Below are 23,127 nucleotides of genomic sequence, written 5' to 3' on the forward strand. Positions count from 1 at the left end.
AAACACGGTGCTATGGAGGGATTTAGAGCTCATTTGATCTGTGGCTTGTTTTTCCTCTATTGCATCTCCTTGGGAATGTACTGGCTCTGAGTATGATGTTGTCACGGTGATAGCATAAAGTCACTCCTAGCCCTCACCTCTGAACTTCTGTGATTTCAGCAGTGAATGGGTATTCTATACGAGTGGCCTGCTAGATCAGGTATATCATCACTCACTTATGTCATTAAATTTGTTTCTTTTTTTGTGGCAGCAGTACAGTGCAATATATAAAATCACTGGAGTACTGTGCAAAAATCTTGGGCGCCCTAGCTATATACATGTGCCTAAGGCTTTTGCACAATATTGTAATTGAAACACGGTAAGGAATCAGTTCCCAGGGGAAACCCACATAGTCACAGGAAGACAATACTCCATGCAGGCAAAACCTGAGATTAGGATTGAATATAGATCTCAGGCAGTGTAAGGCAGCAGCTCGATCAACTGTGCCACTGTGATGCCCTTATTTTAAACTATTTTTAGTTATGTGTCTATTTGTAGGATCCTTCATACCCACTGCCATTCTGTTTTGAACACTGCATTCCAAGGCTTCTAACTTTTTATGCTTATCCTGCTTCTTTCATTCCGCCATTGACTTCTGTTCCACCAATTGCTTAATTTCCTTTGTGTTCCTCTTGATCTCCTCTCTTCTCTATCTTTCTTTCATCATCAATGGATCTTATCTCTTTAATCACATTTTTGGCATGTTATCTGGCTCAGTCACCGATTCTCTCATGAGGTTTCTGTGTAGTATTTTGGAAGGCTTTTCTGCATTAAGTCAATAAAAAAAATGCAATTTGTTTTGTGTATTGCTCTTAGTTTTTTCCACAGGCAGAAAAGTCTGTTTTCTTCCATGAAATTTATTCTCCTAGCCTCCTGCAAGACTTTTTTTCCAAATCTGATATCTATTCCCAAAACCTTGGTCACTGGCCTATCCTTTCCAGGCTTACCGTTTTCGAGATCTTAGAGAGTGATAAAGGGTGGCAGTAGAGGTGTAAGACATAATATCCATGTCAAATAGCTCAGAGAAATATGCATGAACATATAAATTAGGAACAGAAGTAGGCCACTTTGCTCTAAAGCATGCTCTGCCACTTAATAACGTCTTGTATGATCTGATTGTAGTCTTATCTCTGCATTCCTGCCGACCCATGGTAACCTTCTACCTCCTTGCCTATAAAGTATTGCCTTAAATATATTCAAAGACTGTTTCCACTGCCTTTTGAGGTAGTGAGTTCCAAAGACTCATGACCCTCTGAGAGAAAGAAAATCTTCATTTCATCTTTGTCTTAAATAGGTAATCCCTTATTTTTAAATATTCACTCTTAGTTATAGGTTCCCCCACAAGAGGTAATATAACTTCCACATCTATGCTGCTAAAGTCTTTCAGGATCTTATACACTTCATTCATCTCGTCTCCCTGTTCTAAACTCCAATTGGAACAAGCTTTCTTTATAAGACAACCCGTCCAATCAAGGTACCCGGCCTGGACATATGAATAGTAACTTCAACGGCCAACACAGGCAAACAAAAAAGAGAGAAATGAAGACAATTGTGAGTGAGTGTGACAGACACAAAGTGGACAGTGATATTTCCCTTCACCTTTTATGATCTTGTATTTTTATAACCTGGTGGGGTGATCTGAATGAAAATTAGACATGGTTTGTAAGAACAAAATTCATTCTACCATGTTATCACCTGGAGTACGACTTTGAGCTTAGTTAGAAATTTTAGGATAGCATTACATCTAGGGTATTTTATATGAATGTACAGTAAGCCAAATACTAAAAAGGTTATCAAAATCACAATGAAGTGTGGAAAACTTTGCCAGTGAAAAGAATAAAAAGAATATTCTAGGTAGGCAATTTCCACTAAGCTTTTCCCAAGTCACCATCCAATAAAGTTTGCACTCTTTTTACAAGACTGGGACTCACCAGGCCAAATTTACCACTGTGTTAACCTTTTCTATGTACTTGCTCAATCCACAACACCTTTAAAAGATGTTGTTGACCAACCTTATTTTACCCAGTTTGATAAGGTTCTTAGATTTTTTTTCAAGCCTTACTTGGCCTGAATGGTGTTTTGTGATTAGATCTCCATGATTACCTCTTGCACTTGGCAGACCTAGTTTCTAGAGTTCAGGTCCTGATAGTATTTTTTTCATTTAATCCAGTTCCACCAGTGGACATTATTGTTAACAAATTCTTTTCACTTTGCTCTTCAAATTTTCTGGCTAGCTTTAATATGGAACTTTACTACATGATTTTAAAATCTTTGTTTGTGTCCTTTTTTTTGAATGGGGAGAAAGGGGGCTCCAGTGAGTCAATATCCATTCAGAACTATTCCAAACTCTATTGCTCATCCAAGTTCAAGATGGCTCACTTAATCGATGACAGCTGAATAGGTGATAAGTTCTATCACGTTCCCATACAGAGTTTAATCTAGTTGAGAAAACAACACATTAAAGATTTTATCTTTTTTTTCTGCATGTTCTCCCTTCTCCCTCTTCCCTTGTATCCTGATTCAGGCCTTGGATCAAATCAGTAGGTTATTCTTCATTATTTTGTGTTGGGCATGTGGCCAAGTGGTCAAGACGTTCGTCTAGTGATCTGAAGGTCACTAGTTCGAGCCTCAGCTATGGCAGCGTGTTTGTGTCCTTGAACAAGGCACTTAACCACACATTGTTCTAGTGTCTGTGCGAGGGGTGGGGCCCCACACAGACTTCCAACTGCGCCTTGTAAGGCATGAAAATACCCGACGCAGGTCTGAATCGACTTTCCTTCCTCCCTCCCTCCCTTCCCATTATTTTAACATTTAGCTTTATACTCCATTAACTAAACAATGTTAAAATATATACGGTATTTGTCTACAAAGAATTTGATTGTTTTATTTTTAACAATTGGGAAAGAAGCCCCTGGATTTGCCAATTCAAAATATCACCTTACAAAATGAGTTGCATGTACTGTATACCATTCCAGTTCTTTCCATTTTAATAACTTTACCAATAAACTGTTTTCAATTATGTGCAACTCCTGCATTAATAACTTAGATCTGCCAACTACCAGAGGGATCTTAAAAATATACACTTATAAACTGTGCAATAAAAAGAAAATAGTTTAGGCTCTAGTAAAGCACAGGAAATAAAGGTCAACTATGTACAATCACTCATTATTTCCATATTAGAAAGAACTCTCAGTTTCTCTTAAATTGCAGAATTTTAAAATAGCTGTAATTCGAAACACAATAACACAACACCCTTGCATCCCCTTATTCTATTGCCAAATGGGAAGATTCGGCAATCCGCTGCCATTTGGAGAAAGGTTGTTCCCTCTTCATGTGCTCTCTATTCAGACCACCTCTATCCCGGTCATCCTTCATTCCTTTATCTCAGAGTAAAGTCTTACTTCTGGTCGGTCCTAATCCAGAAGGGTGCCACATTCAGAGCTCAGATAAATTAGCTTTTCCATGGGATTGGGGCTCATCATGCTGAGGTGCTATGGTGGGGCACTGATGAACAATCTAAAATATCCCAAGTGTAATTTTATTTCAAAAATCTTCACAATCCCACCCATGATGAAAATAAACACTGCTTATAGCAGTGTCTAAAGTAATTACTTTAGCCAAAGAAATAAGCTATTCGTACTTTAAAGACAAAGCAGGAAGTCCTGCTTTTATTTTTTGATCTTTCTGAGGGAGTTGTTGCCTGCTGTTTGTATTTATTTTTCTCCTTCCTTTTAAGTTAAGTACATCTTTCTCTAGTGAGGGAAAAGGGTTACAGTAATAATTCATACCTCAAATCCCATGGTGAGTACCCCTGCTTTGCCATCTTATTAGTTTTATTTAGTTTCTCCTTTCAATCATGCTGTTGATGTTCCCTGCATGTTTTTTACTGTCCATTTTTCCTGAAGACAGTGACTCATTTGTAATATGTGAACCTTGCTGCTAGCATGCCGTTTTTGCTAAAGTGACACAGAGCTATCTATAGTAAAGATAGTTCAGAATGTGGCCAGAGCTTAAAATAAGTAAGGGATTACTTAACCTATAGTCAGAAATACATTTCCAGAAAAGGAAACAAAGCCTATAAATTTGGTGTCCATTTCGGATGGCAAACGTCATGACATACAAGCTGGAGGGAATGAAATCTAGTTTCTAGATAGAATTCTGGAATGCATCTCTTGATCTCACAACTGTTCCCAGCCAAAAGAAAGAGGCACCGGGTTCACACTGCATTTATAGTTCATCCTCCCTGACAGAGGTAGCAGGGAAAATATATCAGCCTGTATTATTTGGGGTGCAGCCTCATTCTCCAAAGAGAAAGCACCACTGGTGTGTGCTTCATTGCGTCTTCTGAGTTGCTTCTCTACCATCCCTGGATTATTTTATAATGAACTGATGTGGGGCATTTATGCAATTATGGGGTCCCATTTTAGATTAGTGGGTCATCTAATGCTGTCTTGCTCTTGCACATTTGGGCTTTTATTATTTTTGAGCCTGCGAATGTCTGAACGTGCAAGCTGATAATGTGCAGGCTTACATAATCAGACACTGGGAACTGAATGAATTAGCTCAGCAATGTTGTATCCATTTAATTAACAGGATTGGAGGGTTAGAAATTTAACAGCACAAAAACTGGGAGGGAAGCACATTTCAAGTAGATGAATTCGTTGTCAAATAAAGTAAAAGAAAAAGAAGCAGGGCTCAAAATTTGGAATATGGGAGAGCAAAAAAGAAGAAAGGAAAAGTAAAGCAAATCTTAAATGTCCAACTCCAATAAAAATATTAAGGAATGGAACTTTATGCTTTAATATTCAATTTTCAATACTAGTCATGTTGACGGGCAACAATTGACTCCTGTCATATTTGAATTGAAATGGACAGAACATGATCTGTAATGAGTTTCCTTGGTATTGACTGCATAAAAGCAGCTTTGCACTACAGGAGCCCCCCAGGGCTATGTCCTAAGCCCCCTCCTTTGCTCTCTGTACACCTATGACTCCAATCTAATAGCTCCAATCTGCTAATTAAATTTAGAGATGATACTACATTGATTGGTCTTATCTCAAATAATAATGAGGCAGCCTACAGAGAAGAAGTCATTACCCTGATTCAATGGTGTCAAGAAAACAGCCTCTCCCTCTATGTCGCAGGAACAAAGGAGCTGGTTGTGGACCACAGGAGGAACAGAGACAGGCTCACCCCTATTGACATCAATGGATCTGGGGTTGAGGGTGAACAGCTTCAAGTTCCTCGGCATACACATCAAGTTCTTGGATCTCACTTGGTCTGTACGTACCGGCTGTGTAGTGAAAAAAGCACAACAGTACCTCTTTCACTGCAGATGGTTGAAGAAGTTCAGTATGAGTCCCCAAATCCTAAGGACTTTCTACAGGGTCACAACTGAGAGCATCCTGACTGGCTGTATCAGTGCCTGGTATGGGAACTATACTTCCCTCAATCACAGGACTCTGCAGCGAGTGATAAGGACAGCCCAGTGCATCTGTAGATGTGAACTTCCCACTATTCAGGACATTTTACAGGTGATAAAAAAGGCCAGAAGGATCATTATGGAATCGAGTCACCCCAACCACAAACTGTTCTAGCTGCTACCATCCGGGAAACAGTGCCACAGCATAAAGGTCAGGACCAACAGGCTCCGGGACAGCTTCTTCCACCAGGCCATCAGACTGATTAAATCACGTTGACGCGATAGTATTTCTAAGCTATAACGTCTGTTCTTTTGTATGTCTTACTGTACATACTAGTTATTACAATTACTATAATTTGCACATTGCACATTCAGATGGAGATGTAATATAAAGATTTTTACTTCTCACGTATGTGAAGCGTGTAAGAAATAAAGTCAATTCAATTCAATTCCTGATTTTTAATGCTGAGCTAGAATCAAATGATTGTTTTTTTGTGAAGCCAAGAGTAAAGAAATTAGATTGTAACTTTTAAATATCCCTTTTTAATGGCACAGAGTATCTTGCCTGAATCTTCATGCCATTTGCAAAAAATAGCCCCAAGTATCAATAGTCTATTTTGACAGTATATTCTGATCATTAATGAATTTTAAATGGAATATATTTTTCATAAGATGAATGGTTTAAATGTGGCTTCTTCAAAATATTCCATAGTGCCACAGATTATGGTAAAGTGAATTCAGATAAACAAAAACAAAAGCAGAGATGTCTGGGGTATGTGATTCAATTGAGCATTTTGCCAGTGAACTGCAACCTGAACTTGTGCATATTTACAGTTTCTGTAGCAAGGTGTTGGTTTTACGACTTCAGCAATAGAGCATCACTAACATCCCTGGAGTTCTTTGGATTGAACTCCGGAATTTGGATTTGAATCCAATCAAGAATGTCCATCACCAAATCCATTACAACCATAATAATTTTATAGACTGATTTGCATTTAATGGACCTGGGACTCAGTGACCTGACTAAACTGTCAGAACCACAAATGAATATTTTCACTCTCTGGGTCAAGAAGTTGATGTAGTAACAATTCCAGCCTATACCTCAATTAAGGTTTTTTTTCCAGTTATCATTGAAATAGCTAAATGAACTATGTTTGCAATCACAGTGGTGACAAAATTGAATTTATGATTTAATGAACAGTAGAATATTATTGAAACCTACCATGAAAATTATATTTCAATTATTCATATTTTCCATGTAAAATAATTTTGCTGGATTACAGGCATGTTGAAGTGGTTGTCAATCTTCTTGCCAAAGTAACAGGAGTATCCACATAGTGACAGGTACAAGATTAAAGAAGCTAAATGGTGCAAAAAGACCCCATGGTGATGCCCCCCCCCCAGCACACACTGCTGTTTCACCTGATGTTGAGAAGCTTCGACACACTTGTGATTATAGGAACCTAATTCCACTCAAGGAGTGATCTGTGACAGAAAAGAAAATAATATTTACCACAGAACTCACATTTGTAATAGGGTTTTTTGAAGGCACCAAAAATAAAATACTACTGGAAATTTGAAATAAAATAGACAATGCTGGAAACTTAGCTGTACTAATGAAAGATTATATACCTCACATTTAATACTATTTTATTCTTCCACAGATGCTAACTGACCTGCGTAGTATTTCCAACATGTTCTGTCAAAGGGTGTACGGTATGTACCTTGTGCTGTGTGTGACAGTATGTATTGTGTTTTGCACCTTGATTGTTTCATTTAGATGTATACATGTGTATGGTTGAAATCGAACGAACAATTAAACACAATTTTTCTGAATTAGGGAAAGGAAAATTTGTTCCTTGAGTTCTGTTGTTCAGGTATATTTATAGCTTATTTTTTTTATTATTTTTCTGTATTTGCATTGTTTGTTGTCTTTTGCACATTGGTTGTCCACCCTACTGGTGCGAACTTTCATTGACTCTATGATGGTTATTGGATTTATAGGATATGCGCACAAGAAAATAAATGTCAGGGTTGTATATGATGACATATATGTACTTTGATAATAAATTTACTTTGAACTTTGCACATTCATGTGGACCTTAAATATATTTGCTCTGGTTACACAGTCATACTGTTTGAATGATGCACCATTACACTGTATCTACCACTTATAAAACCATAATCCCAAGGAGAGGATAGTCTCTGGAAAAGTGTAAAACAAAAGTTTAATAGAAAAATCAAGGCAAAAAGTGATTTGGGACTCACTGTCATCACTACCAATTATAGTTAAATGTAATTCACTGAAAATTCAGCCAAGATTTATGGGTAAATGAAATGCTGTACAATGTGCATGACATGAAACATGGTTAAAAATGGAGTGTTGTAACAAGTCTCAAAGCAGCAAGGCCAGTATTTCATGCAATGGAATCTTGTCAGACTGTTGTACGCAGAGTGACTCCTTCTACACTCTAGCCAGCTACTGCAAGAAGGCACAAATTAAACATGTTCAGCAACTCAATGTAGGCCACCAGTTAGAAGATTAATAACTGTGAAGTCTTTGCTCCCAGTCTACTTTCAATATTAGTCACAGTACTAATAGACATAAATGTGAATAAATAAACTGAATTGTAAACTTCCTGATACTGAAAGCAAAAATTCGACCACCAACATTTTATTGCAGAAGATATTTTTGTTTTATTATTTCTATCATTATTTCCAGACATTTATCACAATCTGAAGGCAAAACAGGTCCAACCAAACATTCCTGCTTCAGTAAAAGAAGTGAACTGTAAACTTACTTGGAGGTTTGTACTCAGTTCTGGTCACATCATTATAGGAAGGTTATGGGACAGTCTGGGACCAGAGGGCATAGCCTCAGAATAAGAAAAATGAGGAGGAATTTCTTTAGCTGAAAGGTGGTGAATCGATGGAATTCTTTGCCACAGATGGCTGTGGAGGCCAAGTCATTTGATAAATTTAAAGCCGAGGTCAATGGATTCTTGATTAGTAAGTGTGTCAAAGTTTATGGGGAGAAGGCAGGGAGTGAGTGAGAAGGGAAATAAATCAGTCATGATTGAATGGTGAGGTAGATTTAATGGGACAAATGGCCTAATTCTGGTCGCTTGTCTTACGCTCTTATACCTGCAGCCCTGCAGTAGTCAGCAAATCCATCCTGCAGATCTCCCAAATGCTTCTTTGTAAGTACAGACAGTAATAAGGAAGACTTGTATTTTGAATGCCTGTGTTAAGTACCCTCTTAATAAACATAAGATCGTAAGATATAGGAGCAGAAGTGGGCCATTCAGCCCGTCGAGTCTGCTCCGCAATTCAATCATGGGCTGATCCAATTCTTCCAGTCATTCCCACTCCCCTGCCTTTTCCCCATACCCTTTGATGGCCTGGCTAATCAAGAACCTATCTATCTCTGCCTTAAATACATCCAATGACTTGGCCTCCACAGCTGCTCATGGCAACATATTCCACAAATTTACCGCCCTCTGATTAAAATAATTTCTCTGCATCTCTGTTCTAAATGAACATCCTTCAATCCTGAAGTCATGCCCTTTTGTCCTAGACTCCCCTACCAGGGGAAATAATTTTGCCATATCTAATCTGATCAGGCCTTTGAACATTCTGAATGTTTCTATGAAATCCCCCCTCATTCTCCTGACCTCCAGGGAATACAGCCCAAGAGCTGCCAGACGTTCCTCATACAGTAACCCTTTCATTCCTGGAATCATTCTCATGGATCTTCTCTGAACCCTCTCCAATGGTCAGTATATCCTTTCTAACATAAGGAGCCCCAAACTGCACACAATACTCCGTGTGGGCTCACGAGTGCCTTATAGAGCCTCAACATCATATCCATGCTCTTACGTTCTATACCTCTAGAAATGAATATCAACATTGCATTTGCCTTCTTCACCACTGACTGAACCTGGAGGTCAACCTTTAGGGTATCCTGTACGAGGATTCCCAAGTCCCTTTGCATCTCTGCATTTTGGATTTTTGACCCATCTAAATAATAGTCTGCCCATTTATTTCTTCCACCAAAGTGCATAACCATACACTTTCCAACATTGTATTTCATTTGCCACTTCTTTGCCCATTCCCGGAAACTATCTAGGTCTCTCTGCAGGCTCTCTATTTTCTCATCACTACCCGCTCCTCCACCTACCTTTGTATCATTGGCAAACTTAGCCACAAATCCATTAATCCCATAGTCCAAATCATTGCCATACATTGTAAAAAGCAGCGGTCCCAACAACAACCCCTGCGGAACTCCACTGGTAACCAGCAGCCAGGCAGATTAGGATCCCTCTATTCCCACTCTCTGTTTTCTGCTGAGGATCTTTCTGTTCCAGAGAAAGCTTCCTTGTTTTTTTCCATATAATTTTAACACCTGTCATTTTGCTGTGCACCTCTATTCAACACTAATATCTAAAAGTGACCACCATGAAACACAATGCTTCATTTGAGGATTAACAGCATAACCTTACTGAATAAGTTATACAAAAGCTAATAATCCAGTAAGTTAAACAACAGGAATTCTGCAGATGCTGGAAATTCAAGCAACACACATCAAAGTTGCTGGTGAATGCAGCAGGCCAGGCAGCATCTGTAGGAAGTGGTGCAGTCGACGTTTCAGGCCGAGACCCTTCGTCAGGAAGTTGTTCAATATTGTTTCAACTTGCCTTCTACTGCTACAGAATTATACACAAGTGCCCAAAGTACTCTTCGAGTATGCATCTCCTTCAATGTACCATTTGATTTATATTGTCCCTCTTCATTCTTCCCATTCAAATATATCATAGCAAAACTATTTGATTCAAGATCGTTAACTTGAAATATAACTATATCATAAACAAGTGATATCACTATATTCCTAATGCATCAGAAAATAAATTCCTTTTAAGGCAACGTAAAGAAAATTTTCCTGTCTGGTTAAATATCTTTGGCATTTGCTAATTGAATTATTAGTGGAAAATAATCTACCCTGCTCTCAAATGGCTATAATGAAGATGACAAACCAATGTGTTACCAGTGGTCAGAATTCGCCACCAGAAATGATCTGGTATCAACATTTATGCATTCTCTAGCCCCATCTTTAATTTCTTATGACCATTTTCAGCTCATTTTCAGATTCAGATTTATTTATCACATGTACAGTACATTGAAACATACAGTGAAATGTGTTGTTTGTATTAACAACCAACACACACCCAGGGATGTGCTGGGGGTGGGGGGGGGGGGCAGTGCACGTGTCACCACACATTCTGGTGCCAGCATAGCATGCCCACGATGCTCAGCAGAACAGCACAAGCAACAAAAAAACAACACTGAAACAAAACAAGACAGCTGCAGCAAAACAATCTCTTTACCTACCTTTCCACCCAGGCACACCCACAAATAGACAGTTCTTCAACCCCAGGACAGGCTGCCTCCACATTCCTAGACTCACAGACATTGGGCCTCCGGATTCGCCGATCACAGGTTTGATCTTCATACCTCAACTTCCAGACCTGCACAGACCTCGGAACACAGTGACCCAGGCCTTCATGATTCCTTTTACCTGGTACTGTGATTTAATCTCATCTACATTCCTCCCTTTCCTTCTCCTTGTATTTACTTGATATGTCCTATGTTCACTGTTTTGCTCTTCCAACTCCTGTTATATTAATTGTTCTTACGATGCAGATGCTGCCTAACCATTTTCTATCCTTATTTCCCTTTTTACCTATTTATATATGTCAGTATTTTATAATGGAATGACTTTAACGTTGAAGGTGAATGCAGAGTGAGATTGAATGATGGAAACAGAGAAAGTGGCCATGCATTTAAGCATGGTTATGGTTTAGGAATGGATCTCATGGAATAAAACAAATGAAAAAGGTTACTGCTTGCTGTACACTAATGACTGCTGCCTCATAGCTCTGGTGATTGGGTCTCCAGAGACCTTCAGTGCTGTCTGTGTGGAATCTACATGTTTCCCCAGTGACCACATGTGAGTTTACTTCAAAGGAAATGCTGTCTGCACCATTGAACACGTCTACAAGGAGTGCTGCCACTAGAAAGCAACATCCATCATCAAGGACCCCCACCACACAAGCCATGTTCTCTTTTCACTGCTGCCATCAGGAAGGAGGTACAGGAGCTTTAGCTATCACACCACCAGGTTCAGGAGCAGCTATTACCCTTCAACCATCAGGGCCCTGAACCAGTGTGGATAACTCCACTCACCACAACACTGAACTGATCACTGAACACAACCTATGAACTCACTTTCAGGGACTCTACAACTCACATTCCCGGTATTTATTTATTTATTTATTTATTTGCCCAGTTTGTCTTTTACACATTGGCTGCTCGTCAGTCTTTGTTTATGTGTAGTTTTACATTGATTCAGAGAGGTCAGAGGAGAATGGCCAGGCTGGTTCAAGCTGACAGGAAGGCGACAATAATTCAAGTAACCATGTGTTACAACAGTGGTGTGCAGAAGTGTACCTTTGAATGCACAACATGTCAAACCTTGAAGTGGATGAGCTACAGCAACAGAGGAGCACGAATGTACACTCAGTGGGGAGTCAATGGAGCAGGGAGCTCTTTCCTTGCTGTGTAACTCTGTGATAATCACTTACAATCGCCATCCTATCTTTCACGGGAAATAACCAGCCTGCTGTCGACAGTAGCAGAAAGGTTATAATGATTGGCAGGTCCGCAAATGGAAATTATGTACTTCACCATCTGAATAACCAAAAGGGATTTGCAGCACATCTTCATTAACCATTGTGGACACTCAGGAGAGTATGGAAACTGGGGATTCTCGCCTACAGGAAGCAGAGCAGATACTGTCAGTACCATTCAGAATGAACAGTTACATTTAGGTCCATCTCCGATTTGTATAACCTAAGCACTCACACTCAAAAAACATTAAAATTATTTCAACAGACTGGGGAACATTCTTGGTTAAAAGAAAACATGCCGTTATGCTGACATTTCCATGAAGTTCTTTATTAAATACGGTTCAAAGTATTTCTAAATTCACCATGCATTACTCTCTGGAGCATTGTTAATTAATTGAGCTATAGTTACTGGTGGCGGATTGATAGGTGGGTGTGTCAAACTCCCAGGTCCCAGTGTAATTATTAGTCTCCAAGGTCTCCAGAAACATTGCTTCATAAAGAAAGTACTACATGGTGCCCTGTTCAAACTAAGGTGATGATGGTAGAGTTATTTTGATGATCTGACCGTTTTGTGCTGCTCTTTCATCACACTTGTAAGTCTCAAAAATCTTGCCACCTACTGATATGACATAGCAAAACAGAAAATGATGTTTTAGCATGAATCATTTCTGTTCTATATCTCTCAACAATGACCTCCGAAGGTTTCAGTTAAGTCTTAGAGACTATTCTGAGATATGATCCAGAGATAGCTTCTGCTTTTGATAGAAACTGGGAGCTTGAATAGCGGCCAATTAAAGTTTGGGCATGAAAAGTAATGGTAACTTCACCCAGGCCAGGAGACAGCTTTAGAAATCAATGCTATATAGCCATATTTTCAGAGCTTTGGCAGCGGCCAATCAGAATTGAAAGGCGAAAACTAATGGAGTCTTTACCCAAATCAGCACTTTGAGCCAGAGTTTGAACAGTGGCCAAACGAATTTCCGGATTTATTAGCAAGGTCAAGTAAAAATACGGCAAGGGTAAGCAGAGAAACCATTGTTGGAGTGGGGTGAGACCTTTGACTTTGGCTCAACAGGCGTGGGTGATAACATATGAATGATGTAAGTATCTGATAAAAAAATTTTTCTTGCTCATTCTTCATCTGTAAGTGCATAGCTAAGGCAGTGAGAATGGCTCCAGGGTCCGTGTTTTGTTCTTTGTGTGAGAGGAATGCTATGGTGATAGGAGTTCCATAGTTAGTAGAGACTGTAGGCTGGATCGAGACACCCAGAGAGTATGTTGCCTCCCAGCTGCCAGGGTCAGGTTTGTCTCAGATTGTGTCCATGACATTCTAAAGGGGGGAGGGTGAGCTGCCAGATGACTTAGTACGTATTGGTACCCATGACAATATGTAAAAGAGAGGAGGCCCTAAAGAGAGCATTTAGAGAACTAGGTTGAAATCAGAAAAGCAGAACCTCCAATATAACAATCTCAGTATTGCAGCATGTGCCACACACGAGTAACGGAAAGAATAAGATGATTTGGCAGGTGAAAGCGCAGCTGAGGAACTGATGCAGGGGGCAGGGTTTCAAATGTCCAGATCATTGGGATCTCTTCTGGAGAAGGTATGACCTGTACAAAAGAGACAGATTCCTAAGCCCATGCGAGACCAATATCCTTGCAGGCAGCTGTTCTAGAGGTTCTGGGGAGGGTTTAAACTAATTTGGCAGTCAAATGGGAACTGGAATGATAGGACTGAGGATAATGATGCTGGTTTATAAGCAGAGGCTGTGTATAGTGAGTGTGAGGAAGGACAGGCGGATATGATAGGGCACAATAGCAATCTGTGGGATGGGTTCCAGTGTAAAATAGGGACAAAAATGAAAAGGGTGACATATACAAGACTGAAGGTGTTATATTTGAATGCATGCAATGTATGAAATAAGGTAGATGATCTTGAGGCACAGTTAGAAATTGGCAGGCATAACATGGAAATCACGGAATCATGGCTGATAGATGATTGCAATTATGAGCTTTATATCCAAAGATGCAAAATCGATCAAAAGGACGGACAGGTAGGCAGAGGAAGAGGAGTGCTCCTGCTGGTAAAAAATGAAATCAAATCTTCAGAAAGAGCTGACATAGGATTGCAAGGTGTAGAATCCTTGTGGGTATAGTTAAGAAACTGCAAGGGTAAGAAGACCCTGATGGGAGTTAACTTACAAGCCTCCGAATAATAGCTAGGATGGGGTCTACAAATTACAGCAAGAGATAGAAAAACATGTCAAAAAGGGGGATTTCAATATACAAATAGATTGGGAACATCAAGTTGATACTGGATCCCAACTGAAAGAATTTGTGGAATTCCTGCAAGATGACTTTTTGGAGCAGTTTGAGGTTGAGGCTACTAGGGTATCAGCAATTCCGGATTGGGTGTTGTGTAATGAACCGGATATGATTAGGAACCCTTAGGAAACAGTGATCGTAATATGATAGAATTCACCCTGCCATTTCAGAGGGAGAAACTAAAGTCAGATGTATCAGTGTTACAGTGGAGTAAAGGGAATTACAGTGACATGAAAGAGGAGCTGGCCAAATTTGATTGGAAGTGGACACACATGTGGGGATGCTGGCAGTGCAGCGTGGCTGGAGTTTCGAGGGATAAATTAGAAGGTGCAGGATAGGACATAATTAAAAGATAAAATTCAGGGGGACACCTAATCATGGAACTGCTGATGGATTGTCCCTTTTTAACCTTGGAAAAGAAAATACCTGAGAAATTTATGAAGAAGGCACTCCTCTTGACATTTTCTGCCTAATGCAGATGGGAATTTCTCCCCATTGATCCAAAGGGAAACCAGAAAAAGTCTTAGGTCTACATGCCCACCTAAAATGGTTGGAACGGGCAACAGAAATCCCAGATCCCAGTGCCGGGATGAACTTGCCCTTGACAGGATTTGCCTTACATGGGGATTGAGAGTTGATGTTCCATCCAAGCTGAGAGCTGAAGTATTAGAGAAATATTAGCTGGTTGTCTGGGTGTGGTTACATTGAAAGCATTGGTTCAGAGCCAATGGAATAGATCAGCAGACCGAGCAGCTTGCCGCACACTATTCCAGATGCCAACACACCCAGAAGATGGCAAAAGCAGGACCTTTCCATCCCTGGGAATGGCCTGCATTTCTCTGTCAGAGGATTCATTTGGATTTTTCCAGACCATTCATGGGCACAAATTTCTTGGTGGTAGAGGATACAGCTACAAAGTTGCCAGAGGTGTTCCCAATAGTCTCCACTACAGTCTTGCACACTGTTGATCTGCTGAGAAGCCTCTTCTGCAGGACTGGTATTCCAGTACATTTAGCCAGTGTCAATGGATTGCAGTTTGTTGCACAATGGTTTCAGTCATTCCTGAAAATGAATGAAATAAGACATATTACGTGTGCACCGTACCACTTTGGTACAAATGGCTTGGCAGAAAAGTTTATCCAGAGTCTAAAGTGCGCAAGGCAAGCAATGTCAGCAGAACACACTGCATTAACACTGAATCAGCTCAGCACATGGCAATGCGGCACACTCCACAGCTAACCACTCATCAGCTACACACATAAAATGCTGGAGGAACTCAGCAGACCAGGCAGCATCTATGGAAAAGAGTACAGTTGATGTTTCGGGCCAAGACCCTTCAACAGGATGGGAGAAAAAAAGATGAGGGGTAGGTTGAAAAGTGGGGGGGAGGGAAGGTGATAGGTGAAACCAGGAGGGAGACGGGTGAAGTAAAGAGCTGGGAAGTTGATGTGGTGAAAGAGGTACAGGCTGGAGGATAGGGAGTCTAATAGGAGAAAACAGAAAACCATGGAAGAAATAAAAGGGGGGAGGGAGCAGCAGCTAAGCTGTTCCTGGTCCATGCCTTGCGCTCACGCTTGGATCTCCTCAAACCCAGTCTCAGGAGTATGCAGGACAAACAACTGAGACAAAGTAAGGGCTCCTGAAACAAGAAGATTCGATGTTTCACTCCTGGACAAGCAGTCTACAGAAATGTTCAAAAGTGGGTACTCAGAAAGATTAAAGACAGAACTGGATCACTCTCCTGCACAGTGGAGATCCGATATCATCATTTGATATGCCAGTCAAATAAGGAGAGCAGAGTGAATTGTTAGAGAAAAGTGGCCAGATCCTGCAGTCCCAGAATCAACTCCTACCACTATCACAGAGGAGGCCCCAGAACCTGAGATTGTTTCACAAGCACACAAAGTAATCCCTTTTGCCAGGTAAGACATTATCCCACAAGGGTAAGAAAATCTCTGCAGCTATTAAATCTTTAGACCTGAATGGGATAATTTAAAAGTTTGCTATATTGTGACTGTCTATCTATTACATAGTATACTGTGTGTTTTATATATATAAATAAAAAATAATACACACACACACACACACACACACACACACACATGTACATATAGTACTGTGCAAAAGTCCTAGCTATATACTGTAAATAAGTGCCCAAAACATTTGCACAGTATTATATATACGTATATAAGTTGAGTTATATTCTCTATTCAGTTGGAGTTTTTAGCTAAGCAGGGAGGAGGATTGTGCATTTACTATTTTAGTAATATTTTAGTGATATTGTAAAAATACTGCATTGTTTGATTAAGCATTCTTTTTCATTTAAATAATTAATTATAAGTTTTATGTAAAAGTATGTGAATGGCATACATTATCACACCACCGTGTCATAAGGGCGCACCTCGCTAAAAGTAAAGATGAGGAGTATACCTGTCTCTTGGGTTCTTTCAAGTAGTTTTGTGTTTTGCAGTTAAAAAACATTACAGCCTCCTCTATTGCCATGATGAGGCCCCTCTCAGGTTGGAGGAGCAACACTTCATATTCCATCTGGGTAGCCTCCAGCTTGATGGCATAAACATCAATTTCTCTAACTTCTGGTAATATTTCTCCCTCCCTATTCCTTCTGCCATTCCCCACTCTGACTCTCCTCTTACCTCTTCTCTTCCCCTCACCTGCCATTCACCTCCCCCTGGTGCCCCTCCTTCCCTTTCTCCCATAGTTACTCTCCTCTCCTAGCTGTTTCCATCTTCTCTAGTCCTTTACCTCTTCCACCTATCACCTCCCAGTTTCTCAATTCATCCTCCCCCTGAACCTGGTAGTGTAAGACTTGGTGGTGTGTGATTTTTCCTCTCTGATGGCATGAACATTGACCTCAAACTTCTGCTAATGTCCCACCTCCTCCTCATACCCCATCCGTTATTTATATACACACATTCTTTTTCTCTCTCTCCTTTTTCTTCTTCTGTCCCTCTCACTATACCCCTTGCCCATCCTCTGGTTCCCCCCCCCCCACTTTTCTTTCTCCCTAGGCCTCCTGTCCCATGATCCTCTCATCCCTTTTGCCAATTAACTGTCCAGCTCTTGGCTCCATCCCTCCCCCTCCTGTCTTCTCCTATCATTTTGGATCTCCCCCTCCCCTTCCCACTTTCAAATCTCTTACTAGCTCTTCTTTCAGTTAGTCCTGATGAAGAGTCTTGGCCCGAAACGTCGACTGTACCTCTTCCTAGAGATGCTGCCTGGCCTGCTGCGTTCACCAGCAACTTTTATGTGTGTTGCTTGAAATTCCAGCATCTGCAGATTTCCTCATGTTTGCGAAGAGGAAGAAAGCTCCATTCCTACCTCTGATTTAAGCAGTTCATACGTTTTAGGATAAAGGGTCTTCAATCTAAATTGTAAGCACGGTTTCTCTTCCCACAGCCTGACCTGCAGAGTATTTTCGATATTTTCTATTTTTTTTATTTCAAAGAGATAATATGGTTGGGCATCCTATGCTAATTCATCTCTTGCAGGCCCATAACTTTTTACCATCTTCAAGGCACAAGTCAAGAGCATGATGGAATACACCCAACTTGCCTGATGAGTGCAGTTCCACCAGCTTTCAGCATTATTCAGGATAAAGCAGTTTGATTGATTGGCATCCCATTCACTACCCTAAGCATTCATTCTCTTCTCTACTAACAGATATTGGTTTTAGTGTACAGGTATACCATCAATAAAATGCCGTGCAGTTATTCATCTTGACTACTCCAAATACATGACATCTAGCACTAGGAAGGACAACGCGGCAGGCACATAGGAACACCATCACCTGCATGTCACACATGACGCTAACTTGGAAATGTTCTACTGATACTGCATGATTGCTGGGTCTAAATCCTTAAAGTCTTTTCCTGACTGTACTGTGGGAATGCTTTCATGAAAGGTCTGAAGATATTCACGAAGGAGGTCACTACTACCTGCAAGTACATTTGGACAATATCTGCTGAAGGTCAGATCCTTAGAAATGAATAAATAGAGAATGTAGCAAGGTACATATTAGTAGGAAAGCCTATTGTCTCTAAGCATTGTGTTGGGGTTTAAATCAGTCCAAGGCAAAGAAAGATCCTTTCTTCCTTTTTATCTCTGTGCCAGTAGGCTTAGGCATTTGTCATTCTATTCTCAAGGTGAAAGAATCACAGCAAAATTCTATCAGAAGTTAAAAACTATTTGGTGTTAAACTGATCATATCTTTCAAAGCAGTGTGAAAAATGATGAAACTAATATATAACTTGGGTCAGAGAGGAGGAAGTTCTGTTTTGCAACCCAGAGATTAAGGGAGTTAGGGCTTTACTCTTTGGAGAGAAGGAGGATGAGAGGAGATATGATAGAGGTATGCAGGATATTAAGAGGAATAGATAGAGTGGATAGCCAGCGCCTCTTCCCCCGGGCACCACTGCTCAATTCAAGAGGACATGGCTTTCAGGTAAGGGGTGGGAAGTTCAAGGGGGATATTAGAGGAAGATTTTTTACTCGGAGAGTGGTTGGTGCATGGAATTCACTGCCTGAGTCAGTGGTGGAGGCAGATAAACCAGTGAAGTTTAAAAGACTACTAGATAGGTATACGGAGGAATTTAAGGTGGGGGGTTATATGGGAGGCAGGGTTTAAAGGTCTGCACAACATTGTGGGCCAAAGGGCCTGTGCTGTGCTGTACTATTCTATGTTCTGTAATTCTATTCCTATTCCATCTGGGGAGAGGGGTTGGAAATATAGAATCATAGAAACAGAAAACCTACAGCACAATACAGGCCCTTCTCCCCACAGAGCTGTGCCGAACATGTCCTTACCTTAGAACTACCTAGGCTTACCCATAGCCCTCTATTTTTCTAAGCTCCATGTACCTATCCGGGAGTCTTTTAAAAGACCTTATTGTTTCTGCTTCCACCACTGCCACCGGCAGCCCATTCCACGCACTCACCATTCTGTATGTAAAAAACTTACCCCTGACATCTCCTTTGTACTTACTTCCAAGCACCTTAAAACTATGCCCTCTCGTGCTAGCCATTTCAGCCCTGGGAAAAAGCCTCTGACTATCCACATGATCAACGCGGATGGAGCCTCCTATCCAGGAGAAGAGGGACATTTAAGAAGATGTGGAATAGGAGGCCTCAACTTGAGAATAGATGAGGTAGAGGGATAAAAAGGGATAAGATCCTTATAGAAGACAGGGTGACACTAAGCAACACACATCAAAGTTGCTGGTGAACGCAGCAGGCCAAGCAGCATCTGTAGGAAGAGGTGCAGTCGACGTTTCAGGCCGAGACCCTTCGTCAGGACACTAAGAGCTTGTTTCACCTGCTTCAAAAGAGTAGAAATTGGGCTACAATCTTAGTTCTGGATGTTTAGGACTGAAGTAAAGAGAAACCTCTTCATTTTGAGGATTTCCTTTTGGAATTTCCCAGCCCAGATGCCTGTCGGCACCAAGAGCAACAGATTTTTGAAGACTATGTGAATCAAGGATTATACAGCAAGGATTGGAAAATGGAATTGATGTGAAAACTCATCCTGGTTTCAGACTCAATATCAGTCTCACTAGGATGTTTGGTCTAATGCTGCTCCTATTCCCTATTTTCTTAAACTACTAGTATTGGAATGTAGAATGCATCTAATCAATACAGAACTTTACCTCCGAGAATTTAAAATCTTTGCTCCTCATATCTCAGTATAATTTGGTACAACCCAACACAGCTTTCGTTTTCGTTTACCCATAAAAGCTCAAAATGAATGTCTTTCTACTCCAATACAATTTTGAAGACTACAATAATAAATACAAGTGGATGTCTGACTCACATTTTAATACTCAGTCAAAAACTGTCTACGCTTTATATTTGTGCAGTTGCTGACCATAAGGCCAGGTTTGCCTTCATGCTGTGCAGAAGAGAAGTATCTTGCCAATCACTCCAGCTCCTATCAGGAATCTTGAGATTAAATTTAGGGGAAGGGAGAGATGTTGACACTACACAAGTGTCCAAATGGTGTGGAGAGTTCAGCCTCTTGCTTTGATTGACAGTTCCCAGTGATTGCCATCTGCCTGGGTGGCAGACTGCAAGTTTATTCTGTTACTTCTGATACAACAGCTACAGCAAAGAGATAGTTATCAGCAGTATTGAGTCTGGAAGCTTGACAAAGACAGCCACTGACTCAGGAAAGCTTGAAAAGCCAGCTTTTGTGTGCAAGTTCAGGAATTCAAACCATGTTAAACTGGAAGTCCAAATTCAAAATACGACCGTAAGTCTAAAGTGAGTTAAAGTCTTTTTTTTGTTTTGGTCTCTTAGCCGGAAGTTAAGTTAACAATATCCATTATATCTGGAGACCCTTTACAATAACACCTCAGTTCTGACAGTAACATGCTGAAATATGTTAAGATTCTTGATCAAGCCACCAGATGGAACATACTGATACGTATCAATATGTACCATCTAGACACCAGAGAAAAGCAAGTTAAACTAGCACATGGCAATCATAGGATCATAGAGTTGTATCATTGTACAGCACAGCAATGAACCCTTCTGTCCATCATGTCAATGCTAACCATTTTAATTATCTACACTAATCCCATTTATTCACATTAGCACCATATTCTTTAATGCTTTGCCTGTTTAAATACCTCTAAATATCTTTTAAATATACTAATTATATCTGATTTTACAACCTCCTCTGAAAGTTATTTCTGTCCAAAAAATATTTTCCCTCAAATCCTCTTTAAAACTCCTTTATCACCTCAAACCTACTTTTTGGTAACTTTACCATGGGGCATATATTCTGACTACCTACCATACCAAAACCTCTTATCATTTCATATGTAGTACATTTATCAGACCACCCCTCAGTATTCTCTGCAAAATCCTGGAGATTTTCCTCTATACTCTGTACAGAACAGGCACATCCTTCCATTAGTGTGGCAACTGCAGACAATATTTCAAGTGCGGTTTAACCACTGCTTTGTGAATTATGAGATAAAGTCTACCTCTTAAACAGAGCTTGACAACAGCCAATCGGAGCTTGGAGGCGAAAAGTAACAATATCTTCTAGGTTGAAGAGGAAGCTTTAAAAATCAGAGTTTCATTGTCATTTTTCAACAACGGCCAATCAGAATTTGGGATTCATTAGCAAGATCAATGGAAAATAAGGCAGGGGAAAGTGGAGTGGTCATTGTTGGGGTGAGGCAGTGTTAGAATGGGGACACTTTTGGCTTTGATCAACAGGCTTAGATCATGTACATATGTCATGGTAAGCTTTTTATTGCCCAATCTTCATCCGTCAGTGTATACTTAGGGCAGCAAGAATGGCTCAGGGGCTGTCTTTTGTTCTTTGTGTGTGATGTGGGAATTCTGGGAGATTACCAGGTGGATGGAGCTGCAGTCCCTCAGAGGACATGTTAAAGAACTGGTGCTGCAACTCAGTTCATAAATGAAACTGATGAGATGATAAATAGGAGCCACAGGGAGGTAGTCACCCCTAAGTTGCAGGAGGCAGGTGAATGGGTGACTGTCAGGAGAAAGAAGGGAAATAGGCAGCCAGTACAGAGTACTTCTGTGGCTGTTCCCCTCCATTTCAAGTATACCGGTTTGGATACTGTTGCGTGGGAGAAATGTACCGGGGGAGCCATGCGACTGGGTCTCATGGCACTGAGTCTGGCATTGTGGTTCAGAAGAGAAGGGTTCAGATGAGGAATGCAGTGGTGATAGGAGATTCCATAACCAGGAAAGTAGATAAGAGAGTCTGTGGACACGAAAGGGATACAAAGATGATATATTGTTTCCCAAGTTCCAGGTCAGGGATGTCTTGGATCATATCCACAAATTTCTAAAAAGGGGAGGGTGAGCAGCCAGACGTCCTGGTACGTATCGATACCAATGACATAGGAAGAAAAAGAAAGGAGGTCCTAAAGAAAGAATTTAGGGAGCTAGATAGCTGAAAAGCAGGACCTCCAGAGTAACGATCTCCAGATTGCTGCTGTGCCACGTGCAAGTAAGGGCAAGAATAGGATGATTTGGCAGATGTATGCATGGCCATGAAAATGGTGCTAGGGGCAGGCTTTCAGATTTATGGATCATTGGGATCTCTTCAGGGGAAGGGACGATCTGTACAAGAGGGTCGGCTGCACGTGAACCTGAGGGTAAGTTTGCTAGAGCTGTTGAGGAGGGTTTAAACTAATTTAGAAGGAGAATGGGAACCGGAGTGAAAGGGCTGAGGAAAGGGATGTTGGTTTACAAGCAGAGGTAGCGTATAGTGAGACTCTAAGGAAGCACAGGTAGGTGATGGGGCAAAATTGCAGTCAGTGGGATGGGTTAAAAAGGGAACAAAACTGAAAAGGGTGACAGTCTACTTTTGCCATGTGCTCTCTTATATATTGAAAACAGCTTTCCCTCAGTTTAGGCCCTTAACCCGAGGACAACCTTATTCCTTTCGATAACTGCATTGAAACTTAAGGAATTCAGGTCACTGTTTCATGCATCCAACATACTTCCTTCCCCTCCACCCCCACCCCACCTGACACTTCCACCTTCTGCCCTGTTTCATTCCCTAAAACGATATTGACTAATGCTCCATCTTTATATAGAGACATACCAGGCTCTATTTATGCTAAGTAGGGTGTGCTCCTGCATTTGTAATTA

This window comes from Mobula birostris, chromosome 2 (genome assembly GCF_030028105.1).
Source record: "Mobula birostris isolate sMobBir1 chromosome 2, sMobBir1.hap1, whole genome shotgun sequence".
NCBI lineage: Eukaryota > Metazoa > Chordata > Chondrichthyes > Myliobatiformes > Myliobatidae > Mobula > Mobula birostris.